This window comes from Mustela erminea, chromosome 12 (genome assembly GCF_009829155.1).
Source record: "Mustela erminea isolate mMusErm1 chromosome 12, mMusErm1.Pri, whole genome shotgun sequence".
Lineage (NCBI taxonomy): Eukaryota > Metazoa > Chordata > Mammalia > Carnivora > Mustelidae > Mustela > Mustela erminea.
In genome coordinates, this window is record NC_045625.1 from 76,934,983 (window position 1) to 76,953,425 (window position 18,443).

General features: G+C 38.0%; 1 protein-coding gene across 3 annotated transcripts in view; it reads right to left on the bottom strand.

Annotated features, from left to right (window-relative positions):
• The window catches only part of PCSK5 (proprotein convertase subtilisin/kexin type 5), a 449,406-nt gene that overhangs the window by 225,199 nt on the left and 205,764 nt on the right, over positions 1-18,443 (bottom strand). The gene's annotated exons all lie outside the window — the stretch shown is intronic.

Sequence of the window (18,443 nt, forward strand, 5' to 3'; positions counted from 1 at the left end):
TGAATGAGTTTAAAATAACATTTAACACACAGATAAAACGTCCTCATTGTAAATATTACTCTTTATGGAAAACCACAAAAAAAAAAAAAAAGAAAAGGAAAAAAAAGGAAAATAAATAGAAAAAGAAATGAAACAAGTTTCCTATGTTACCTATCAGCAGGGAAAGATTCCTTTGGAAATATCAAGCACAAGGTCTGACCATCAGGAGACCATTTCCCTAGTGACCCTTAGCACGTAAAATATAATGATGATGACGGCAATGACAGAACAGGGACCATTTATCTCGAGCCTTAAGCAGTTGTATTCAGGCCGATTCAGGAAATCAGCCTGAAGAAACGCGAGTTACTTGCTCTCATGCTGGGTTATAAAAACTAGCTCTTCTTGGAGTACTTGTAATTAGAAGGAAGAAATCAACATCCGGAAACGGAAATGGTGTAATTCAGGTAATTTTAGTCTGACATTTGATAATGCACAACTTCAAAAATCATTTAATTTCAAAATTTCCTGAATTTCGCCAAAAGCGAGGAAGTTAATACAGGAAACCAAGGAATTTTTGCCTCCATGGTGTTTCTACCCGTGGGAGGGTAACTAATTAGTGGCTCAGGAAATAGCCATAGGTTAATTTGTTGGTATCCTGAGAGGGGTTGTATTTAGGGGGAAGTCTGATTTCTATTTTATGACCTATTTGTATTTATGCTTTCAGGGATTCGTAGAAGTGAAGTCAGACTAGGACACTTCTAGAATGTCATACACTGAGTGAAATCAAAGAGAAGGCTGTATGCATTGTGCGGGGAACTTTCCAGGCCACAATGGTGAAGTAGGAACCCCTAAAATGGCCCCCTTCTGCCAATTACCCTGGAGGCACACTACCCTGACTTCTGAACACCAAGACCCCTCTCACCACCAAGAACAGAAGATGGAGCGCCAAGAGCTTTGGGGACAAACGATAATCAAGAGGCCACAAGTATAACCAGGAGGAAAGGAGCAGCTCCTCTCAATTCTGAGCCTGAGCCCATTAAAAACCACAGGATTTAGGCCACATACCCCTCCCCCTCCCTTAGCCTTCCTCCCTGGAATTATTGACAATTACCTTTAAACCACAATATATACTAGAAGGGTAACGTTTATAAATGCCTGCAAATCTTGGCTAGCTAGCTATGAGCTTTCCAAGCGATAAACAATCCACGATTTTCTGGGGAGGTCTGTAGGTGTAATCTTTTCCTGTTAGGAAGGTTTGCCTCCTTCAGGGGCTTCCTGTTAATAACCAACATTCAATGAGCACTTGGCCAGGGCCAGGTTGTGTGTGTTGTACACGCATTACTACTGCGTAATCTTAAACATCCTATGAACAGAGATTATACTTTTGTGCCCATTTCACAGATAGCAAAATGGAGACTCAGAGTTACACACAGTAACTCAAGAGTACACACAGTAGTTGATGGCAGGGCTACCATTCAAACCAGCTGCACCTGGTGGGCTATGGATCCTCTGGTCTTACTATTTAACGCCATTTCCAGACGGAACCCTCCCCCCAACTCCCAACATGGAACGGTGCGTCAGGTGGCTCTTTGACAACCAGATCAGGAAGCCAAGCATGTCGTGTCCTTGTGGTCACATATTGTTGTAACTGCACTGTCTCTCTCAACTCAGTTGTGGGATTTTTGTTTGCCACCAAATTCAGGAGATCCTCGAGTCTTAATTTGGGTTTTAAGTTGGGAGCCTTAACTTTGGCCCATTTTTTCGAAAGTAAATGGAAAGATACCAAAGTGGGACATATCAGATTATTCTGATAACAGTATCACACGTTTCTACTATAAGTTACAACATTGTATCATTTAACATTATGGTTATGAACTTGCCACCTTCCTTGACATGCTCACACTTTGATGTGATTTATAGTCTGGTTGGGTAATACTCCTCCAGTCGGGGAGCTCATCTGAACCCCATCTCAAACACTTCTAGTTTCCAGCAGCAAAAACAGTATAATTAATGACAAGACTGCTACCTGGTGTTCTATTTTCATTCTGAGCATATTCAGAAGTATTCATGGCCCCAACAGCACATTTAGAAGAAGGAAGACACATCCCAAGAAAGACACTTTGTCCAGTGCTTCTTGTTGGGCTCCTAAGTTCAACTGCTAGCACTTAAATGAAAACAAAACAAATTTTCTCCCCATGAGTTTTCTCAGCTAATTCCACACATGTGTGAACTGTCCGAAATCAAATCTATACTTGGAGGTGCTTAAAAAAAAAGGACCAATTTTGGAGCCTCCGTGACTGACTCACCTGCATTTACTAAAAAGAAACAAGAAATAATCTTCCCCCACCCCCAACCCCCCAGATGGACCTATCATCACAGGCAGTTAAGAGGCAACCGATGAAAAGGACAACACATACACATCTTGGTACAGAAAGAGAATTTGTCAACTCGAGCAGCAACAGCAAATCCAGATAATGAAAATTGTTTCCTGAACGTAGCAATCTTCTCTACATAGAAGAGTGATTCTCTCTAATGAGTGATGAGCAACTTCATGAACCAGTCCTATGGGGAAACTGCACGACCCATCAGCCATCATCCAATTGACTATATATCCAACAAAAAAATCCAAGACAAAAAACAGTCTCGTTTTTTGTTCCTTAAAATGGTGTAAAATAGAAATGTAGCCAGAACAAGTAGCCAGAAAATTAATGTCACTGTACGGATGCTAAATAAATCAGCAATCATGGGGAAAGAGTCATTGTGAGCTGGAACAAGAAAGATGAGACAGAAAGTGTTTGAAGCCCACGGAGGTTGGTAAAAACATTATTCAGAACTGTACAGAGTGCATGCCAATGATGGTTCTAGAATAAAATACTGACCATCCAACAAAGGAAACCAGTCTTCTTTTGTCAGGTAATGAATCCGCCAAAAGGACCATCAGACCATTAGTCCCACTGCAAAGAGGAGTAGGTCCTGCTAATGGGAACGTGTTTTTGTTCTGTTGTGCTGGACCCTGTACTCTACATGAATTCAAAAGCTCCAGGCCTAAAATCGGGTGTACTAACAGAAAACACAGTTAATACTACCTCCAAATATGGAAATATGACTTCTCCTGGTATCACCGAGACACCTACCTATGATCCATCCATACCTGAACTGAGACAGAAAAGATACAAGAAAAGAGAAGATGGGTTGAGGACTATCCAAGTCAAATTTATATTATACTCTTTCATATACATCATTCACGGATTACCTCAATTGAGTATAAACCAAAGGTACAGAAACTGGGTCTCTGAACACACTTTAGGGAAGGAAATCCCTAACTGACAAAGAAAATGCTGCCACTGAAATTGAATTGTCTTCTTTCCTTTATACATCTAGGCTTATCTTCAGGATTCGTCATTACACCAAAAACACATCAATTAAGTTTTCTGCAGCTTTACAAAAAAAAATGGTATTTTATTGCTAAGCTCAATAATCATTTCCCTGAAATACTTCGCTACCTAAACTCTTAGGGAATATGATTTGACGAATGGTCACACAAAGGTACGCTAACTTGAGATCACATAGACTGATATCAATTCACAATAGTGGAGCTCCGCCCTACTCCCTGTACACTCAATTCCCTCCAACAGTATTACCCCGAGGCTGTAAATCCTGGCCATTCTAAAATCCTCTCTCTCTTCATGTACCCCGCAGCCTCAAATCCAAGTCTGACCCTCATTTTCATCTCTGAGCTTTGAAATCTTTTGAAGTAGATAAAATGTGACAAGATGAGAGCTTCCTCCCAAGGTTGCCCCAGTCAAGGTGTGAGCAACCCAAGCCTAGGAAGGAAGCTGGAGGACATCACTCACTTTCCCTTTTCTGCTAGTTTTGCAGGTTGTCCAGCACTCAGCATGAATAAATATACAGTTCCAAGTCAACTGACCTAATTCTGCAGGAAGACATTGTCACCCACATTATTTTTATTTCTCATTTAAATTTGTTCTAAAAAATAATAAGAAACATAGCTCCTAGACACATGAATATGATGCTTTAGAGTCAGGAAATCTTAGGGTAAATCATACTTGCTACCTAAGTCTTCTGGAACATTAGACGATGTACTGACACTCTTAGGGACTCTGTTTTCTCAACAGTAACACACACTCTGCAGGCTGGTTACGAGGATTCAAGGTAATGAATACAGAGTGACTGGTACATGACAGACTCCCAAAGACAACAGTCATCACAATGTTCTGAGACGCACAACCTCTCATCCCAAAACGAGTCAGAAGGACCACCTGAAGTCTATTCTACCATTTGATGAATCTCCATTTAATTAAGCTGTTTTCTTCTACTCCTAAATTCTGATGGTACATTTTTTAGTTCTTGTAATGAGCAAGTGAGCAAAATAGCATTTTCGACACATTGGTCTACTTGCGCTTAGTGAACTAGCAGCGCCACTAAGATCTGACAGAAGCATCTGGTTGTAATGAGCCCGTGGTGTAGGCCGCAAGCTGACTGGTTAGGGAAACAAGTACCTGGACCCAGTGTGACTGTAACAAATCCTATTTGTGGAAAAATCTTTCCTCTTGACGGTTGGCCACTGAGGTGTTGTAGAGGAGGGTGGAAGTTCTTCAGGGAATACTGGTGTGACGTATGGTACCAAATGTTAGGACGAAAGACTGCACATACGCATTTGCTTAACTGAACTGCCGGATGGCAGTGTTTTTGAAACTTTTCTACCAGAGTTCAGGGATTGGCAGAGTTCCTGCCTCAAAAGCCAGAAGTAGAATGCTTGGACAGGCGACATAAATGCCGGCTGCATCTCTGTTACCACTATTATCCTAAATTACAGCATTTTCTCTCATTTTATTCCCTTTTGAATACAAGGGATTAAAGTGATGCCTTTCTACCTGCTTATCAAAGAAGCATATGTTAAAATAGGGATTCTCAATGCTCACCTGCATTTTAAACTTCAATGAAAATCAGTATGCATTTTGTCTAGAATTTTAAGTAAATGTTATTCTATTTTAGAGACTCCTGGTTTATCATGTCAACTCCTAGCAGTCTTTCTAATTATTAGATGTCAACGGTGACAGAAAATATTTTTTTAAAGTTTTAGGTACGGCACACACACACTGAGGGAAAGATCAACTAAGATTAACGGAAATCTATAACAGAAATTTATTTCAAGTAACCTTATGGCGGATGTGACTGGAATAAGAAAAATATTGTTTAACGTTTCCATACTTTACATTAAGAAAACAGAGCTGACTTATCACCTAAAGGAGGGGGGTGGGGAGAAATGACAAAAGACACTCCAAAAGTTAACCCTTGTTTCCCCATCTAGCTCTTGACTTAAAGACCCAAGATACTCATGGCCTAAAAAAGTACACACATGGTTCTCTACTAGACCTGTGCTCCTTTTTAAAATTTCAAGGCAGCTCAAGCATTAACTCTACCTCTCCTGTCCCTATTGTCAGACTCTCAAGTCCTAGAAATTATGACAGGAATTAGGGGGTAAATTCCAAGTTTCTTTTTTATAGCCTCCCTTCCCCCTCATGTGAGATGCCAAAATCATGTCCCCCAGACTCCCCAGTAGGGAGGGGATACACAAGAAATAGAGTTATGAGTAATAAAGCATAAGTAAGAGTCCACTGGGTATTTCTGAGAAAGCCTTCTCTTTCTTCCTACGGACGTTCTCCAATTATTCTTCATTCCTTCCTTCCTCCTTTTACCTGAATGTGGATGTGAGGGTGGCTCACATGGCTAGGCGACTACCTTCGGCTCAGGTCCCAGGATCAAGACCTACATTGGGCTCCCTGATCACTGGGGAGTTTGCTTCTTCCTTGCACTCTCTCTCTCTCATATAAATAAAATCTTTAAAAAAAAAAAAAAAAAAAAAAAAGGAATGATGGCTAGAGCTGCAGTAGCCAAGAAGGGCGCCTGGGGTGGCTCAGTGGAGAGTCTGTTTCCCCCTCTCCCTCTGCCCCTTTCCCCACTTGTACATGCTCTTTCAAATTTTTAAAAAATCCTAAAAATAAATAAATAAACACATACATACATACATATTGAGAGAATACACAGACTCAGCTTTGGTAGCTTTGAGTTTCTGAACCAAGGTCTTGTGGATTTCCTGCTATACCCACTATACTTTCTTGGTACCGAATGTAATTCCCAAGAGATATATCTCCAAAACTTTCGAGTACTACATGGCATTTATTGGGTGTTCACTGTGTGCCAGGCACACTGTGAGAAGTACTATATTCGTGATTTCATTTATTCTTCCTGGCAATCCGAAGAGATGCTATTACTTTTATCACCCAAATAAGGACATCAAAGCACAGAAAGTGTCGGGATCCTGCTCAGGGTCATAGGATTAGCTAGGGCTGACTCCAGAGCCTGGTTCTGCTCCACTCCAGCCCCGCCCACTTTGACTGGAGGCGGGACCACAAGGGGGGAAAGCCAATGAGCGCTGCCGGCAAGCCTCTGCCTAGATCCTCTCCTCACTGGCATTCCTCACTGGATGGATCTCCACCAGGACCTGGGAATTGACCACTGGGTCTTGTCTATCACCCCATCCTTCAAGGGCAAGTTTGCATAGGTGTGTACTTGGGTGGTAAATAGAGCAGGGATAGCAGCACAGCTTTTCTGAAGCCAGAGTTTCTCATTGAGAGTAATTTTAAAAAGGGCAAAAATAGAAACCGAGGAAGAACCAAGGGAAGTAAAAAAAAAAAAAAAAAAAAGAAACTAAAGAAGGAAGTACAGGGACAAGAAAATGAAGAAAAGGGAAAGGAAAAGAGAAGAAAAATAATATAGAGCCCGTGGAAAAGAGAGTGAACAAAAAGGGAATACATCAGTACAGAAGGTCAGTGTAGATGACAAAATATTAGCTGAGAGAAAGAAGGACTAGAAGGAGCATACAGTAGTATCAGGAAAAGTGCAGTTTGCACGAGAGGGAGTCCACTGATAACGGATGTGGGTCCTGTGGAACTGAAAGTGTGGAAAATGGGGTTAATGATACGGACTACAAATGGAAGAGTATCCCCCCAGTTTTTGTTTGTTTGTTTGTTTGTTTTCAAGGAAAATAATGAAGTGATGACAAGGAAAGACAAGATGACAGATTTGGAGGCCAGGAAACAGAAACCCACTTCAAGAGACGAGCTTTGTCTGCCCCTGAGGACCAGTAGGCACTGCCTTTACTACCTCTTTCCAGCTGTTCTACTGGTGCTTTGCAGTAATGCACACAAAACCACCCCATGAGGTCAACAACTTACTATTTTCTTCTTACAGATGTGGAAGCTGAGGCTTTCCTAAAGTCATGTCACAGTGAGAACAAGAACACAGCTCTGCATCCGGGTGTCTCAGACTCCAGGGCTCGAGCTCTGAAGCCCATGGTATGCTTTGTTAGTCATCAAAATCTTACTTGATTAAAAATGCCCAAGGGAGGCTCAAAGGACTTGGTAGGTTTCAGGAAATACTAAGAATTGCATCCCCGACACTCATCCTGATATGTATGAGTGTATGTATGTGTCTGTGTGCAGACAGGTAATTTCAAACACAAATGAGAAGTATCCTTAAAGCAATTTAGGAATTAAAACAAAACAGAATTTCTGTCTTAGGACTCCCTGCAAAGCTTATTACAAGAGACAATGAAAAAGGACTGTTAAAACCACTGAAGGGAAACAAGTCCAAGAATTTTCTGCTATGCTCCTGTCCTTTATGAGTAAATGCAGAAACACACATCGGTAGGACTGACTAAGTCAACTAACCTACCTCTCTACAAACACATGCTCTGAAAACCAAAATAAAGCAAACAGATAACTTCAAGATCTGTTTCAGCTGATGAATACATAAATCAAAATTAAAAACCCTACAATATGTTGTTGTTACGAAAGACCTTCTAAGGGCTCAAAAATCAAACACAAAGGGGAGACTTAATAAGTCTTTTAACACAATTCTTCAGAAAAGAAAATAAAAAATAATAGTAAGAAATAAATTAATTAAAACAGCGCATTGCATAAATCCAGATTATGCTATTAAACATACAGAAATAAGTACAGGTGGGGAAAGTAAAGTAAATTTAAACCAAGTTCATATAGCAAGGAGTCAAAGGGGTAAGTCCCTAATTACAAGATATATTTATTTTTAAATATCAGCTATATTTAAAAATGGTATCTAAAATTTATTGACATTATTTTAAAATCATTTTTTAACCTAAGAAAATAAAATGTATAAACAAAAAAAGACAGGGCACAGATTTTTCCACAACACACACGTGAATGTATGCATGGCAAGATTAGTTGCAAATGATGTAACATTTTAGACATAAAAATACTGAAAAGAACAAGGAAGTATAATTTGGTTGAAAGATAATGTAGTATCTATAATAACTATCTAACAGGATGAAATGTTTTCATCAAAATGTATGGATCAAAGACCATAAGAAAAAAGAAGTGACAGAGGGACCCAGATTACTATTCAGGTAATTTAATCCACTTACTTCAGGGGAAAGACTATAAAGGATTTGTTTATATAGTAGATATAATTTAATAATATTAAAACATATCTCCTACAAAGAGTTATTTCTTTTTCTTAAGAATTCATGGATCCACTAAAGAGCTTTGAAAAAGTTGCTGATACACTGAGCCAAAAGGAAATCTCAAATTCCCTAAGGAAAAACAATACCTTACACACCACTAGTGTGGTTGATTATCTAGCTTCATTATCTGACCAGCATACAATGGAGAAAAAGGTCAGTAACAAGAGAAACAAAGTTTGTTAAACAGTTGAAAGTACTATTCTCAATTGTCATTCTACCAAGGAGGTAGCCCAAATATCCTTAGAAAGTAATGACAGTCAGCCAAAAGTGTCTTCAGAGGTAAATATGCAGTTTTGAAAAAAATCATAGTAATATAAAAAGAGAAATAAATGAACCATGATTCATCCAGTAAGATTAATAAGAGAATGAAGAGTGATCCTAAGGAAAACAAAAGATGTTAACACAATAAAAAAAAAGGACAAAAGAAAAACAGCATTACTCATGAACAAATTCAAGAACTGGCCTTTTGAAAAAAATAATAGCAACAAAACATCTAACAAAGAAAATAATATATAATATGTATCTTATATTAATATTAGATATATTAAAATATATTATGCTATAAGTAACAAAATATGCCATTATATCATAGTTATCATTATCATTATATATAATTATTAATTAAAACATTTGAACATCTTATTAAATGGACACAGTTTTAGAGAATATAGGTAGAAAGAATTAAAACTGAAAATTTTATCAAAGAATTACCTCTCAGAGTTAGGGACAGATGGTTTCATTCAAATTTACAAGGATAGCGATCACAAGTGTCTCCAGAGAAAAGAAGAGATACAAAATTTCACAGTTGGTTTGTGAATTTAACATCACTTGATATATTAGAACAAAAACAAAAACAAAAAAAAACAAAAATCTGGCAGAGAAAGAGGCAGAGTACAGACAGGTCAAGTCAAGCTGAATTAGGAAGCTTCCCTCTTCATTTACTACTTATGCTACCATATACTTGAGGGATAAATGGGAAAAAAATAAAGAATACTTTACAAGATTCTCTTTATATTCCATTAGTACACAATTAATATTAGCTAGCTGTTGTAACAATACAGAACACACACATACACACACACGCCCACACACATTATTCAGTTAAACTATAAATGTCACTCAGGAAAATAAACACAAAGCCATATATAAAATATTCTAATACTAAACCAATAGCATACTAAAGAAGCCAAATTTCATTCATAATGTAAACAGACATAATATTTTAAAATCTATTATTCTAACAAATCCCATAAATGATTTCAGTATGAGAATCTAGATACTAAAAATCTCAACAGATACTGAGAAAAGACCCAAATTCCATATTTAACAAAACCTCAGTAAAACCAAAAATGTTGCAGAGCCACATGAAGAAAAGCACACATCAACAAAAAGTGAAACAAAGATTAAATAAAATCTAGAGAAAACCAGGACCTAGACATGAAAGCTTATTGTTATTCTTAATACTTAATATTTTAAATGGTTAACTAATATAATAGAAACACTAATCATGATCATATCAGCTTCCCTATTTGTAATACTTTAGAAATGCCCAAATTTATTTCATCCTGGCAACAATCTGGTGATTCTGGGTAATTACCCCAAATTTCAGGTGAAGAAACCGAAATTTAACAAGGTCAAGAAACACAATTTTCACTTGTTGAAGGTTACTTAGGTAGTAATGAGGTGGAGGAAGGGTCGAACAGAAGCCAGCCTACTCCAAAACCTGAAGTCATAATGATTACTTTGTACAATAAAGACAAACACCAAAAAACCTCAAATGAACAGAGGTAAGTATTACTATAGCCAGAAGCCATGTATATACCCCTCCCCACATACACCAAAAACCAAGATAATCAGTTACAATGTACTGTGAATTAAAGGGGCTAGAGAAAAGAAAAATATACAAAAAATTGTATGTGTTAAACATGAGCAATAACTAGTTAAGGGCAAAAGGGTAAGAGCAAAGCATACAAATATTTGCCATTCTGAAAAGAAGTCTAAACCAAAAAGTATGGAACGAAAGATAAGCCTGAAATGTTATTTTGCCAATAAAAGAGAGATCTGAATAATTCAGAGGCAGATATTCTTGAATGCGAAAACCAACTGTTATAAAGAAGCCCAGATTCACACAGTTGTCATAAATTGTCACTCAGATTGTTTTGGGCAACATGGCAAAAGGGTTCTAAATTTTTCCTGGAAAAATAAATAGGTAAAAATGCTTAAAGAAAAAAAAATTTTTTTTAAAGATTTTACTTATTTTATTTGACAGAGAGAGAGAGATCACAAGTAGGCAGAGAGGCAGGCAGAGACAGAGGGGGAAGCAGGCTCCCCGCTGAGCAGAAAGCCTGATGCGGGGCTGGATCCCAGGACACTGAGATCATGACCTGAGCCGAAGGCAGTGGCCCAATCCACCGAGCCACCCAGGCGCCCCACTTAAAGGAAAATTTAAAAAGTGGAATGATACTGAAATGTCAAAAGAACTGACAGAATACTAAACAGAAAACTCAAGGGAGACCTTGATAAATTCAATGACTGGAATGCAAAACAAATTGTTTTTGGAGATGGATTACATAAGAAATGGCATCGAGTAAATGGATCTCTATAAAAATTCAACTTAGATCCTCATACTGAATGCCAAAATAAATTCTACTGAAAAATGAAATGAGAAAACCCTAGATGAAAAATAGAAGTTGGTAATTGAGATAGGAAAGGACTTTCTAACATGAGCTCTTAACTTGGGATCCATGGATTACCCTGGGGTACAGCATATCCTCTGCTATATGTATGTTTGGGATCATTTTAGGGGGAAAGCATACATAGTTTTTATAAGCATATGAAACATTCTTCAGGAGGTACAAAAAGATGAGTCATGACTAACTGAAGAATTTATCAAGGACACAGAGAATTGACTAATAATAATGAAAGAACAAAGAAAAAAGTCCCATCTGTCAAAACAATCTGAAGCAAACTTGAAGCAAATGACAAATTGATAAAGTATTTGTAATAACTATGGCCAGAGGTAATATATAGAGCATATACTGATAAGAAAAATATTAACAAAAAAGATTTGTATGTGATTTATAGAGGATTCACAGCATCACATCCATTTTGAGTGGCTTGGAACCATGTTTTTGTAATTCAATTTGAACTTTAGTTCCTAGAATTCAGGAATTTCTCAGTACCCAATTTCCAACAAGTAGCCATAGACATCCACAATGACCTAAAATCTTCTTGATTCTAAGCTTGCTTATGTTGGACAAAGCATTAGGTAGGTAAAACAGATGGTAAAAAAACAAAAAAACAAAAAAACAAAAAACAACAAAAACTAACGGAAGAAGGAAGACAAAATGAACACAGGATCTGAAGGGAAGGTGACAGGCAGTTGAAGACAATAAAGTAGGAAATACTGTTGCAATAAATACATTGTATACATTAAGAATATTTGGAATGGGCATCATTGTATTATGGAGTTACTTTACTATTCAAGCATAAAAAAGTTGCTGAGTTGTTGAAAGTTGTGCAGGGAGAGTTTTGATTTTTGCTTCTATATTTCTATGCTCTTTATAGTCTCTTTTTTACAACAGGTATGTATTATTATAGTAATAACAATCTATTTTTTAAAATGGTTCTATTGCTAGCAATATTGGTGGAGATAGGTTTGCTCTTCTGGGATCTTTCAGTGTTCAATATTTTAGTGCAAATGAAATCAGTGGAAGGCTGGTAACTTAATTTCGCTGAATAAGGACAGCATTATTTCATACAATTAAGAAAATTTTATACCAGAATAGTGCTTAATTTCCAAATAAGCCACTTAATTTTTTTAAAAAAAAAAAAAAAAAAAAAAGCCCTTTATTTTTAAAATAACTTTCTTTACATTACCAGTATTATTCTCCTTTGCCTGGTGATCCTTGAACATTCTCACTAAATAGCATCTCTACAGACCAGATGGGCTCTGGGCAACCTTCCAATGTTATGATTTCTCAGACAAACTGATCACAAGTATTTTATATTTCAGGTAAGGTATTGCCTATAACGGAGAATTTTAGCACAATGAAAATTATAAAATGGAATACATCTGCTATGGTAATGAAGCTATTAGATGTCAACTCCAATGGCACCTAAATTCAGAGCGATGAGTAAGAATACAGCTTGACTAATATGATCACTCCCAGATCATACTCTCTCCAGGAATCTCCCTCTTATATTCTTTCAAGTCAGTTATAAAAAAAGGTTTCCAATGGCCAAATAACAAGCAGACTCCTCTGAGAGCCTGCCTTAAATTTCCCTCAATTCTTTTCCCTCCTCCCAACATACCCTGGTTGTGTATCAATTTTTTCAGATAAACTGTCATGCCCACCAAATATAGAAAATTGAGGGGTATCTGGGTGGTTCAGTCAGTTAAGCATCCAACTCTTGATTTTGGCTCAGGTCATGATCTCAGGGTTCTGAGATCAAGCTCTGCATTTGGCTCCATACTGGGCATGGAGCCTACTTAAGATTCTCTCCCCTTCCCTCTGTCCCTGCCCACCCTCTTAAAAAAAAAAAATTAAATTAAAAAAGACAATTGTCAAAAACAGATTACTAACTGTCTTTTAAAAAGACAAATTAAAGCCTTCACTGGATTCTGGATGAATAATTTTAAACTTTGAAGGGATGTCCAGTTTTCAATCATGTACAGGCATATTTCTAAATATTGGTAGAAATAAAAAATATGGATTATTTCTCTTCTTTGTTTGGACTTCTGTTATCTAAGGCTTGGTCATAATTTCAAGCAGCATTGGATAAGAAAGGGTGAAACTCAGTTAATGCTACAATCAAACAATAACTCAGGAAAACTAAAAAACAACAAGTATAAGTTGGATCACATTTATGACTTCACTTTCAGCAAAAATACTGTCATCTCATTGGTGGCCCTCCCTAATCCTTCCCTTATTTGCCATTATGACCCTTCCCTACCCTTAGCCCATCAGCACATCCTATCACAATATCATCCTTTATTTTTTTCTTTCATAGCACCTACTGTCAGATGTTATTAACTTGTATGCCTCCCTTTGCTGGAATGCATGTTCTCTGGGAGCCAGGTTCAAAGCATCACATGCATTTGGGATGAACCTAGTACCATTTCTGGCAGATTCGCATGGAACATCCAGGTTTTGCTCACAGATGTATTCTAGTTCTACGCACGGTGCCAGACACACATGGAGTCACATCAGAATTCTGATGCCAAAGATTCCAACAAGGACTATACATGTATTTCAGCTTGCTTCCAAGATGGGGAAGAAGGTGTTTCAAAATAGAGATGATGGTAACAAGCATGACTCTAAGTATTTCTTGAATCAGTCAATCAACATTTGGAATTAAAACTAAATTTGTTGGCATGGATACCCTATTATCTACAGCTACCTTAACAGATACCTAATTCATACTTTTCAATAACTAAAGGGAGACTTCCTTCTCTCCACGGATTCATTCCCTCATTAAATGAATATTCGATTGCCTACTATGTGCCCAATATTATTCTTGGTTCTGTTGGGGCTACTGCACATCTTCACTTTCAAGACAGCTGACAGGCCAGGGGGATGGTTTCTTCCTGTGGTCTATGGACCCCTTGTAATCGAATCACCCAAACTATATTGAGGGCTTCAAAATCTGCTTTTTTAAAAAGGATTTTATTTTTAAGTAATCTTGATACCCAACCTGGGGCTTGAACTCACAGTCCTGAGATCAAGAGTCACATGCTCTCCCGACTGAGCCAGCCAGGTGACCTCAAAATCTACATTTTTAAACAAGATTCTGTATGACTCATACATACTAAAGCTGAAAAAAATAATCTTCAGAGTATAGCTTGAATTCCTTTTTTTCTATAAAGTCCTCCTAAATCATCCCTATTCAAAGTTTTGACATCCTTCTCCGTACTCATGGCCCTCGTATTGCCCGGCAGCCATTTGCAATAAAGCATATCTTGTTACAGCTCTTACAGCGGAAAGGTGATGTGGTATAATAGTGCGTTCTGGTGTCACGTCACCTTGAATTCCATTTCTAGATCTACCCCTTTCACCTGGATAAACTTCTAAGCCTCTTCCCACATCTAAAATAGCCTACCTACAGCACTGCTTTGAGGACTAAGTGAGATAACCCATAAAAGATCGCCGCCCCGTACTTGGCACAGAACAAGCAATCGGTGAAAGCTGTCTGCTGTTTTTATTTTTCATCATTTTTTTTTTTTTTTGATTTTACCTTTTTGCACTCTGATGCACTATTTCCACACTCAACTGAGGCAACAAGAAACTTCTGTCTCCTACAACAGCATGTCGCGGTCAAATGTACTATGTCTTTATGGGTTAGAAAGACACTACCAGGCTTCACAGAATTTTGTTTTTCCAGGATATGCAAAGAACATAGAAGTTTACTTTGCCTTGGTCACCCATATAGTTACTCAGTAAGGTTCAGAATCATCACAAATGGAGAAAAGAAAATCCAAGATGGCCAGAAATCAGCCAGTCTTCGACACACAAAATATCTTTCTCTTTGTGTGCAGGTTGCATTCCAGTATCCCAGATTACTTCACTGTGAGTTTGTTGCTTTGAGCTCTTGACAAATCAAATACCATCACTGACTTGTTGAGGTCAGAATGCATAAATCTTGTATGCTAGTGAAATGACATGCTTTTCAGTCTGTCGTTTCTACTTCTCTACATTTCTCTCCTACGGATGGCCAAATGTACTATGATTCTACAAAAACAGAGTAAAAATATGCTGGGATCAGCTAAACACAGAATAACAATAGTGTCACTAGGAACAATTATTCTCTTCTAAACAAATGGCACAAAAATACCCTAGAAGTAAAAAATTATAGGCTACAACAATGTGACCGTATACAAGACTGATTCAAAACTCAAGAAGACCCAATATAAAAATAGCGTTGAATTCTAACTGGGTTTCAATATAGAGTTTAGGAATATATCTGAGAATGTTCAAATACAAAGAGAGTTATATTTGATGAAGCCATACAGTAAGTCACTTTGCAGAATGAACTGAAATATGCTTTGATTAAAGTGATTAAGTTAGCAAACTACGGTATGAAACTATAATGGATCCAGGGTTGGGGGGAAGGGAGCTACTCTTATTCTTAGTAAGAAAAATTATATTTGATAGTATTTAGGGTGTTACCATAGACATTATCAAGAACAAACATTTCCTGACAATGAATAAAATCCACAAACCTTTAAGGGATTAAATTTAAATACTGAATTTTAGATATTTCTTGAAGAACCCACTAACTCATTAGGTTTTCTAAGCAATCTAATGGGGTAACTGCATAAAAGTCAATTTGCTATTATCACCCTATTAAAATTAAAGGATAGAGCAGTAGATGAGCAATTTATAATGTAAATAAATCCATATTCTTTATTTTCTCTCTTTTTAAAAATGCAAATGGTTTCAGTCCTTTATAGCCACCATGATCTTAGTGAAAAGCATTTTCTAAGAAGAAATAAATTGCTGGGGGAGCCGATGCACCAAAGTGCAGTCAGTAATTGTAAGAGAAACTGGCTACTGGCTACAGGTCTCGTTGCAAGACCCGGAGGCCCAGAGATCTAGTCCCATGGGTATTTATGCTTCTTTTAATTCTCAGAATCCCATGGAAAGGATAAAGGGTATCTATTTCAATAAATGGTATATGATCTACCCAAGAGCTCCGCTAAGAAACTAGACCTCAGCCTTGAGTTTTTATTTTCCCCCAAAGCACATTATTCTAATTCATTCCCTATTTGCTGTACCTGCAGAATGAACATCAGATCTATCCACTTCTTTCTGTCTCCATCATCATCACCTTGACCAGGCTACCCTAATCTCTCCTGAACTATGGTACTAGCTTCCAAAATGGTACCTGCTTTGCTCCTACACCAAGAGTTCTTCATGGAGAAGCTGGAATGATCTTTAAAAATTTTAATCAGATCATTTCTCCATCCTTAAAAGGATGGAGTCATGCTTATTTGTTATGATGCCTTCTGGGATCTGGACTCTTCCAAACCCTCAGCTCACAGTGTCCATGCTTATCTTCCCATTTCTCAAACCCAGAAACCTTGTTCCAACTACACTGTCTTCCCAACTTGCTCCTCCCTCTCCCTGCTATGGTCCATCCAGTTCTCTACCAGTGAGCCTTCGTATATTTCAGGTCTCAGCTAAAACATCACTTCTCCAAAAGGTCTCTCCAAGATCACTCTAGATAAAACGGTTCCCTTCATCAAATTACTCTCTACTATTCTACTCTGTTTGTGTTGTTCTTAGTACTTATCATCTATAAGTTTATTATATTTGTTTGTTATAGGCTGCTTTGCCAAAGAAGACAAAATTCCATGTTTGCCAGCCCACCATTCAATTCACAATGTCTAGTGTAGGAACGGATGAGTAGACCATTGATATAGGTCTATGGAATGAATGGATGATTCCATCTAAGCTCAATGATACCAATACCCCCGTTCTCTTTACACACCTTTCAGAGATGAGAAAAATGAGATTAGAAGTTTCCTTTCAAAATCCCTTCTCACACACTCCACCCCACTGCCCCCACCCTAGGCTTCAACCAAGAGAAGCTTTCTACATTGCTATTTTCTCAAAGTGGTGTCATTATTTATAGAATTCTCAGGCATAGGGTCCTTTGGGATGGAATTCTTGTCAAGATAGTGGAGAGCCTGGCATATAAGATATAAGATAATGATATAATTATTATAAAATGAGTCAAGTCCCAGAAGACACCATAAAGGTCTTTCCTACCTTCAATCTTAAAGCGATCCTGCTTAGGTTAAATCACAAATCAGATACTTACAACATGAGACATTTCTAACGTAACAAATGACACCTGGCAAGGAAAAATGTTGGCGATCACAACTGAACTGAACTACCCTTCTTAAGAAGCAATCTTCATTATTACAGCGATAAGAGCAAAATACGTTCAGTGAATCCTACATTTTTGAAAATATAACTAAGCAAAAGCAGCAGCTAACCATCACCTGATGATTTCTCTGTCTTCAGTACAGTCTCTGGGTGACTCAACTATCCATCCCTTACCGTGTCCTCATCTCAGGAAGGGGACAGAAAATATCAGGCTTAATCTCAAGACAATTCAGGCTGAAGAAGCCTCCTGACCAGGGCTTTCCCTGCAATACAGGACACCCCTGGAAGTTGCATTGTTTTAAGCCATTAACCACCAGTTAGGTACAAAGCTGAGACCGGCGAAAATTGGCTTCCATATAATTTGAACTAGAGAAGTGCTAGAGGACACAGTGTATTGTCTGTGTGTGTGTAGACATAACAAAGCTATTTTCAAGCACAGTGCTGGCAGAAGGCCCGCGGTAACTGCTCTGTGGGTCTGGTTACAATTATTTCACTATAGGGAATCATCCAGGACCGTGCATCCCTTCTCTGTCCGCTGGGCCTCAAGTGGAAATGTGCGCTGTTTTTACCTCGCAAACCTTTTCAGCTCTCTTCCCTGATCTTATTTTAAGTCTCCCCACCCTCCTCATGCTCCGATCCCAACCCTTCCTGCCAGAAATCTCGGCTAAATGCTAAGCCCGAACTACAACATTATAGTACTCGAGAAACTCTGAGAGTGTGGGGGAAGCGGGAAAGCGTGTTAACACCATCCTTACCCTGTAAGGATGTCATTCTACAGAATCGGGGCTCCTGGCCCGTAGTCTCACTCTTTGTGCATGTGATTCTGAAGTTCCAAGTGAAATAAGAAAATCCTCCTAAAAGCTAAGAGTTGGTACGTTCTCTGCTGTTTTATCTCAATAACCAAATGCATTTGCCTTCCTGCCCGCTGCTGCATTTCGTACAGGGGAATGTGGCCCTTAGGAGAATTTCTGATGGAACATTTTATA